Genomic DNA, 9,439 nt, shown 5'->3' on the forward strand with positions numbered 1-9,439 from the left:
TGTATCCTCTGTCAATCTCTGCCATCCTTTGCTTGTTTGAAGTTTTTTTTGATCTATTTTACTTATTATCTATCCCTCTATTTTTCTAGCCCTATATTATTGTGTTTACTGCTACTTTTGGTTAATTTTAAACTACTTTTTTAAACTCTTTTCTTTTCTTCTCTTCCCTATTCTATTTTCTTTATTCCTTTCCGCCCAGACCATGGTGAAGGGAGCCGTGAAGCATCCCGAGAAGGGGAAGGGTCCCGCACCCCGTTTCCGGCTCCCGTGCTGGCGTTTGAGGGGGGAGGAGGTCGTACCCAGGGAGATCTTTACCCCCGAGGAGGTGGGCCAACTCATTTTTTATGTTCAGCGCTGCCTCCCCAGGACCATCATGGGAGGCGGCAAGATCATTGCCGGGTACGGGGTCCGGGAGCGCCGGAAGCGGTGGGAGAAGGTGTGCCAGGCCATTTACCACCACTCTCGGGTCTGGCGCACCTACAACCAGGCCACCCACCGCTGGACGGATGTCCTGACCCGTGAGCGAGATCTGCTCGACCTCCTTGGCCTTGAGATCCTCGGGCTTGGTGAGAAGTAGTAGCTATTTCTTTACTACTATGTTTTCTCCTGCTGTGTTATTATATTGCAAATTTTTGTTTTTTACCAAGAGCAATAATGCTGCTCATTACATTGTAGGTAAATTATATTTCAAAATCTTCTGTGCATTTCAGGTACACTGCTCTCCTTCTTCTCAGTAGTGTTGCTACTATGCTTATTTGTTTTAGATTTTGTGTTCATTTCATTGGCCTGTGAAATTATGTATGTAGATTAAAGAACTGCGTAATGCTACACACTAAGGTTCAGATTTTTAATTACCGGCGCATCCCTGCAAAGTAGCAGGGATGCGCCAGTAATTTTGCGTCACGCCACCATCACCCATGGTGCGCCGTATTTACAATGCGGCGCACCATGGGCCCAAAACGTCACCAAAGCGTTACGCATCTGTGCCGTAAAGGCGGCGCATTGCTGGAGTTGCGTCGCAACGATGGTGCAGCTCCATCAATGCTCTGGGGTGCCCTATTTCCCCAATGCTGCGTCAAGCCGTACGTCTGCTTCAAGCAGGCGCAGGGTTTGAGTCACGCATCAATATCCTCAAAGTGACTGATTGAAATCTTGTAGATTTCCCTCAGCCACTTTTAGGATGTGTTCCTGCGCAGGAACGCCCTCCCTTGCGCCGGAACGCCCCCCTATTGGCGCAGGGCTTTACAACGTGATGCATCTCCCATATGCGTCACGTTGGTAATATACGCCGCACCATTGCGCCTCTTTTGTGCTGCCGCTGCGTCACAAAAGTCACGCAACAATGGAGCAAAAGAGCCACAAGGGGCTTCTAAATCAGCCCCTACAGACCCAAGTCCAGTCCTTCCTTTGTACACATGGCGATAAGAAGAAATAGTGGTGGTGGATTGATAGTTTGAGTATTTTAATGACTGGTTAATGTAGTAGGAAACTTTAGTGTTGTCGCTGATCTTCAATCACGATGGACTTTGGCTGTCACTTCGCGTGCTGCGGACTGCTGCCTGCCAATACTAGGAAACCTTTTTAGTACTTTGTTTAGTGAGTTACATAAGGTAATTTCCAATTCGACGGTCCGCAAATCAAGCAATACTAAAGTAATAACGTAGTCGACCACATGAGATTGGTCAATATTATATCCCGTGGAGTAGTTGTCTATTTGCTATTTCGCAAAAATATTTTGTTAGTTCTTTTGAAATATTTGATTTGGTTGACAAATATCATCCATGTTTTCTGTTTTTCTTTCTTTCATGTTGTACATCAGCTTCCCCCAGGGGCAAGAGGAGGACACAGGAGGAGGAGGAGGGTGGTGTTGACGATGCAGGCCAGGACCGGGCAGGCGAGGGCTCCTTTGCTGGCCCCAGTAAGTTTTAATTTTAATATAGAGTACTTATTTTTTCCTAGCGTTCCTCATTCGATTTTTTCTAAATCGTCTTTGATCTTCTTGTAGACAGGATCTAAATTCTTATCCTGCCTCGACTATGACTCCGTGTGGTATTACTAGATTATTCTTATTAGTCTGTCTGTGTAGCTAACTAAGATTGCACATTTGGCATTTCCATTGGACTCCCATTCTAGACAGCAATAGCTCTATGCACTGAGTGCAGTCCTCTGGGATTGTCCATAATGTCTTTTCAAGTATTCTAAATGTTTATGCTTTGACAATTGCCAACAATAAAAAGGTGAATGACCACCAAGAAAGAATAAGATACTACTTTACTTTTGGTTTGGATAGGAGGACAATCCATTCTACTACTGTTGCAGGGACAAATCTGCACAAACAGAACTATGGACACTAAATAATGCATTGCTTAGCTTATCAATTATAATAGGTGCTGTTAGACTTTCCACATACCTCAGTGATAACAGACTTTGTAGTTGAACCCCCAATCTCCTTACTGACTAGATAGTGTGGCAGAGTCATTTAGCTCCCAAAGTCACCGATGGCAGAGGCACGGACTTATGCTTGCAAAAATTCCAAAACCTTTAGCTCATCCACTCTAGTCTGGAGGACCAAAAACCACAGAGTCTATTTGAGTTTAAAAGCTTTATTAAAAGTAAACACATTTATTGAAATCAAGTTTGTCATAAAAGTAAACGTTTAACTGGAAATGGAAAAGTGCTTAGTGCTGACGATTAATTGGACACATTTCTTGTGGTCGAGCCGAGCTCTCACCTGGTTTGAACTTGATCCTGCTCGTGTTCTTAGAAGTCAAGCTTCTGTCTGTTAGGAGAAAAAGTGGTGCGTGTTAAAAATAAAAAGCAAGCATTCATCAGTTGTGCCAAAAAGTGCAGCAAGACAACAGCCTTCCCTGGAAAAAGGGACATTTTTACTTTACAGTAGACAGTCACAAATTATTAAATTGTATACTGTTTTTTTCACATTTCTTTCTTCCTCCTAGACCAAATATTATATAGTAGTGAGTGGTGTATTCTAACATTATTAAATGTACTTTGTAGGTGGAACATCTGGAGGCGGGGCCAGCGTCGAGGTGGTGGTGGCATTGGACGAGGACAACTCTGGGGAGGAGGCGGTGCAAGTGCCGGACAAATCTGTGGGGGATGACACGGTGGTGGCGGGCAGAGGTAAGCTATACATTCCTTACTCATTTGAGATTGAAGACTGCAGAGTGTGCTTTCTGCACTGGTGTATTATAAATAAACCAGGTAGTAGCCTCCTCTAAATGTACTTCGACTTAGCTGTGAAGTTTTTGGCGAGAAGAATCCCAATCAGATCTGAGGTGAACTTGATGGAAGGGATGAACGAAAAGCGAAAGAAGGGTGTAAGTAAGTGTGGAAGGACGTGAAATGTAATGATGACTGGCAAAGAAGAATGATATGTGTTTGCTTGGTTCCCGAGGTGGCTGGGAAGGAAAGAATATGGTATGGTGCATGGCTGGGTGAATGATGAAGCAAGGATGGGTGGAAGGAGAACAGCCTGGGTGGGTGAATACATCCCATGTGAAGTGATAGATAATCAGATTATTTAGCTTCTTTATTTTCCTTTTCTAATACTCATTTGCACTGTAGGGTGAAAGCTAAATTAATTAAGCAGTAGCCCTTTTAACAGAGTATTCTCAGTGCCACCCGTAATAGAAAAGTAAGAGCTTCACCACCTGCATGTACTGGACCGGTACAGTAACGCAAGTCTGTCTCACTCACCATGGTGTGCGTCTGTTTTTCTCGGGTGCAAGTTCACTGCGCTGGCATTATGCCGGCTTGCATAAGATAACGTACCAATTTTCCTAAACAAGAGAGAAGAAGAAGAATAAGACTGGTGTACTGTCATAGTCGACTGTAATGGAAGTCCATAGTGCTTGTAGAATTTGTTCCTTAAACTCCCACTAATGTTAGAGCAAGGATGAAGAAGTCGGAGGTTACATAGATACTGTCCTCAATAGTTATGTACTGTGCTTTCAATTTGCTACTTGTACTGTGACAACTTTCTGCTCAATCATTTTGTGTAAATCTTAAGGAGCATTGGTTACAGACTATGTCTTTCTTTCTTCATGTAGTTGCTCCTTCCAAATCCAAGACACCATCAAGGAGGAAGGAGCTGGCTCGAATGGCCCGGCAACGGAGGCTGGATGTCACTGTCGCTGAATATCGGCGGCTGGTGGCCCTGGAGAAGGAGGAGACGCAGTCTGGTACAACAACAACGTCCACGGGGACAGCTGCATCCTCCTCAGTGCGGGCTGCCAGCCAGCGCAGTGCTCCAGCGGTACGGAGCCGGGCTACCAAAGCCCAACGCCAACGCCGAGCAGCAAAGACAGCAGCTGCCCCCCACAGGATTTGCAAGGCACACCGGCGCCGCTTATCCCTCAGACTGTCCTACCTGGAGCAGGAGGTCCTGAACTATAAGAACTTGGTGGAGGGCCTCCGCTTCGAACTTGCCACCCTCCGCAAGGAGCATGATGCCCTGGCTGCTAAAGCCAACAGCACCCTGCCATAGTGTCCCTTGCCCCTTTTTTAGAGACTTTTGGGGGGTGGGAATTGGGAGTTGGGTTTTTTGGGGATTTTTGAAGGACAATCGTTGGGGTTAGGGAGGGTCTTGCAGGAGATTATTTTGTTAGGGATATAAAAATATAATTTTTGAAACTTTATCTGACCATACCTGTTTTTTACTGCTTTTGAGTCTGGTGGGTGGGGGTTTAACAGTAAGTTTGTTTTCCTGAATAGTCCTAGGACTTTAGTAGTACTACCGTCAATCTCTCGTCTCTCCTAATACTCCATTATACTACCTCCAACCAAACGCCTATCTTACCTGTAATTTCTGTTTGCAAGTAGGGCTAGGCCCAGGGCTGGCTACACAGGAAACAGCGAATAAGGTTGGCAATCCTGGGCGGATAAAATGTCCTCATAGCAGTGGTACTAGTGGTGTGACACAGTGGCAGTTGCATGCCTATGAAAAAAAAGAAAATGAAATCTGGTTTGTCCTCCTGAGCAATACAACGGTACAATAGAGAATATAGCAGGTGACAGTACACTAGAACAGTGCCACATTGTAGCCTAACAAATGGTAAAGTATAACTACTAATTCGGTTGAAGTTCTTTGACATTAGCCATGGGTCTTTGTCAAGCAGAGTAAGAATATATCCTCGGATTTCTTCACCAGCCTGTTGGTATCACCTTATCCTCCCCAGCAAGTGTGTGGATTTATTGCTGTAATTTAGTCACACATCAATCAAAACCACACAGCCCGGGGGAAGAGGGTTAGGGTTTGAAAAATGGATGGGTACGGGGGTTTTTGGGAAAGGTTTTGTGAGACAAGAAAAAATAGCACAGTATGGACAAACAATTGTGAACATAAACAAATCGTTGGGTATAAACCTATCCATCAATCTTTGAAAGTGCATGCACTAGTGCATGCATGTCAATGAAAAGTAAGTAGTACTTTCGACAACTGTGGAAGAAAGAATGCAACAGTACAGGGTGTGTGTGGAAATATTGATAACTATATTCAAGATAAGGTCTCTGTAGCCAGATACCTGAGAGCCTTGCTGGTCACTATAAATCCATTCACAACACTCAATGGGGTTGGTCTGGAAGGTGTAGTAGATAGAAAAGGAGAAATTGCTCTTTTTCTAGGTGTCCCCTCACTCACCAGGGTTGCCCCTTGGTGACATGCTTCATCATTGGGGCCATCCCAGTCCTCTACGGGCTGGGGCGTGCTGCGACTTGCGAATTACGTAGGAGCACTTACAAATGACTATGTGTGGTGCAGATGTGATAGTGGAGTGGACTAAGTGATGTGTTAAAGGATCAATTTAGAAGCAGAGAGAGATCCAAGAAATGCAGTCACAGTCCTAGAAAAACACAATGGATACTGTATCTGTATGTTGTTGTAGTTGTCCTGTTGAATTTGGTAAGTAAGTTGCATGCAGAAAAAAAATCCTCTTATTAGTGGCACTCCTCCATTCCATCTGACGCTTCGTCCATCAATGTTGGTGACCAGAAGACACCCTGTCCACTGCCTGCCTGGCGGATGCTGAATTGCGGCTCGCTAATGTGAAGCCTGACTCCATCCTTTTTTCCCCATTGCACAGACTGAAACCCGGCCTGTAATTATTCAACGAAAAACAGGAAGTGATATAATATTACAACACCACTGATAAATAAATATAAGGTATGTAGGCTGTGAAGTGCAAAAACTCACACTTTGATTTTCCTAGTAGACAGTACAATATTTTTGACAGTGCGTACTCTGTCAGAGTCACCTTTTGAAGGATAAATAAGTATGGGCAAATTAATGTAGCGGATCTTTCCCCTCAAGCTAGGTGTCCTGTAAACTGTGTTTTAGAACAAAATTAGATCTTCCCAGCAGTGCTCCCACCCAGACCCCTACTAAAGCCAGTCGCAAAAATGTAGAAGACCCCCAATCAAATCGCAAAAAACGAGGCCTAGCAGAAAACTGGTGACAAAACGTACTTTGAAAGTAAAAGTAGGCCCAAATACCCCCTTACCCACCGTGGATTGCATTCAAACCACTTGCCAGCAACCAAGCAAAAGTATCCATAGCCAGCATCGCTCCAAGACTCGAAACCCCCCCACCCAAACACATGCAATAGAAATACTGCTAACCCTAACGAACCCTAAGTTAAGAATAGTGGCAAAGGCTTTCTTTAACTATGCCAAATCCCCCCTTTCCCACCATGGATTTTCTTCAAATGACTTGCAACCAAAATTACACATTCGCACGAGTGCTCTAAGACCCCAGAACTCAGTTGCAAAAATCTAGAACACCCCGAAACACATGCAATCCTGCTGCTAGGGCTAACCCTAACGAACCCTAAGTTACAAAAAGTGCCAAAAGGCTTTTCGGCGTGGATTTTGTCCCAACCACTTCTACCCGGTATTAGACCTTCCCAGGAATGGCCCAAGACCCGCCAACCCACCCGCCAAAAAGCATAACACCCCCAAACAGGCCAAAAGCAACATCTCCTACTTACAATATTTCTCGGCCTTCGGTCCAAACGCGCTGCGTAGCTAGGCCATAAGTCCGGTTTGCCACAACGGATTTCCTGAAAAGCAAATGCAATCAAGATTAGAGTGTCCCAGCAGTGCTCACAGGCCCCGAAACTCACCCACAAACACCAGGAAGCCCCCCTAAGAGCACCTCAAAGGCAAGCAAGTCAGCAAAAACACAAAAGAATTTCCGCCTCGGATTTGGTCAAAACCACTTTTATCCGGTATTAGAGCTTCCCAGCAATGGCCTCAGAGCCATCAACCCAGGAGAAAACGAGTAGAAGACCCCCAAACAGCCAAAGAGCAAAAGTACAAAAATGGGGACTTAATCATTTTTTCCCAAATTTCCCAAATCACTCCGCGCGCGCTCTGCAGCTAGGCCCTAACTCCCCTCTGCCACCATGGATTTGCTTCAAACCTCTTGCAAAGTAAAGTAGCCATAGCCAGCAGTGCTCCCAGACCCCGAAACCCACCCACAAACACCAGGAAGCCCCCCAAACAGGCCCCCGAAAACGCTACATTGAGCAAAATGTCAGAAATAGCAAAAAAAAAATCGGCCTGGATTTTGTCCCAACAACTTCTACCCGGTATTAGAGCTTCCCAGCAATGGCCCCAGAGCCGTCAACCCAGGAGAAAACGAGTAGAAGACCCCCAAACAGCCAAAGTGCAAAAGTACAAAAATGGGGACTTAGTCATTTTTTCCCAAATTTCCCAAATCACTCCGCGCGCGCTCTGCAGCTAGGCCCTAACTCCCCTCTGCCACCATGGATATGCTTCAAACCTCTTGCAAAGTAAAGTATCCATAGCCAGCAGTGCTCCCAGACCCCGAAACCCACCCACAAACACCAGGAAGCCCCCCAAACAGGCCCCCGAAAACGCTACATTGAGCAAAATGTCAGAAATAGCAAAAGAAAAATCGGCCTGGATTTTGTCCCAACCACTTCTACCCGGTATTAGACCTTCCCAGGAATGGCCCAAGACCCGCCAACCCACCCGCCAAAAAGCATAACACCCCCAAACAGGCCAAAAGCAACATCTCCTACTTACAATATTTCTCGGCCTTCGGTCCAAACGCGCTGCGTAGCTAGGCCATAAGTCCGGTTTGCCACCACGGATTTCCTGAAAAGCAAATGCAATCAAGATTAGAGTGTCCCAGCAGTGCTTCCAGACCCCGAAACCCACCCACAAACACCAGGAAGCCCCCAAAACAGGCCCCCGAAAACGCTACATTGAGCAATATGTCAGAAATAGCAACAAAAAAATCGGCCTGGATTTTGTCCCAACCACTTCTACCCGGTATTAGACCTTCCCAGGAATGGCCCAAGACCCGCCAACCCACCCGCCAAAAAGCATAACACCCCCAAACAGGCCAAAAGCAACATCTCCTACTTACAATATTTCTCTGCCTTCGGTCCAAACGCGCTGCGTAGCTAGGCCATAAGTCCGGTTTGCCACCACGGATTTCCTGAAAAGCAAATGCAATCAAGATTAGAGTGTCCCAGCAGTGCTCACAGACCCCGAAACCCACCCACAAACACCAGGAAGCCCCCCAAACAGGCCCCCGAAAACGCTACATTGAGCAAAATGTCAGAAATAGCAGCAAAAAAAATCGGCCTGGATTTTGTCCCAACCACTTCTACCCGGTATTAGACCTTCCCAGGAATGGCCCAAGACCCACCAACCCACCCGCCAAAAAGCATAACACCCCCAAACAGGCCAAAAGCAACATCTACTACTTACAATATTTCTCGGCCTTCGGTCCAAACGAGCTGCGTAGCTAGGCCATAAGTCCGGTTTGCCACCACGGATTTCCTGAAAAGCAAATGCAATCAAGATTAGAGTGTCCCAGCAGTGCTCACAGACCCCGAAACCCACCCACAAACACCAGGAAGCCCCCCAAACAGGCCCCCGAAAACGCTACATTGAGCAAAATGTCAGAAATAGCAACAACAAAAAATCGGCCTGGATTTTGTCCCAACCACTTCTACCCGGTATTAGACCTTCCCAGGAATGGCCCAAGACCCGCCAACCCACCCGCCAAAAAGCATAACACCCCCAAACAGGCCAAAAGCAACATCTCCTACTTACAATATTTCTCGGCCTTCGGTCCAAACGCGCTGCGTAGCTAGGCCATAAGTCCGGTTTGCCACCACGGATTTCCTGAAGAGCAAATGCAATCAAGATTAGAGTGTCCCAGCAGTGCTCACAGACCCCGAAACTCACCCACAAACAGACGGAACCCCCCTAAGAGCACCTCAAAGGCAAGTAAGTCAGCAAAAACACACAAAACATTCCGCCTCGGATTTGGTCAAAACCACTTTTATCCGGTATTAGAGCTTCCCAGCAATGGCCCCAGAGCCGTCAACCCAGGAGAAAACGAGTAGAAGACCCCAAACAGCCAAAGAGCAAAAGTACAAAA

The 9,439-nt window shown here is 46.1% G+C and overlaps 1 long non-coding RNA gene across 1 annotated transcript; it reads left to right on the plus strand.

Annotated features, from left to right (window-relative positions):
- Positions 1–1,826: 1,826 nt before the first annotated feature.
- On the plus strand, positions 1,827–4,137 carry LOC147710400 (uncharacterized). Its single transcript, XR_015295623.1, has 3 exons — positions 1,827–1,918; positions 3,016–3,141; positions 4,071–4,137. It is a non-coding gene; the product is annotated as an uncharacterized LOC147710400 (long non-coding RNA).
- Positions 4,138–9,439: the final 5,302 nt, after the last annotated feature.

This window comes from Lissotriton vulgaris, chromosome 5 (genome assembly GCF_964263255.1).
Source record: "Lissotriton vulgaris chromosome 5, aLisVul1.2, whole genome shotgun sequence".
Taxonomy (NCBI): Eukaryota; Metazoa; Chordata; class Amphibia; order Caudata; family Salamandridae; genus Lissotriton; species Lissotriton vulgaris.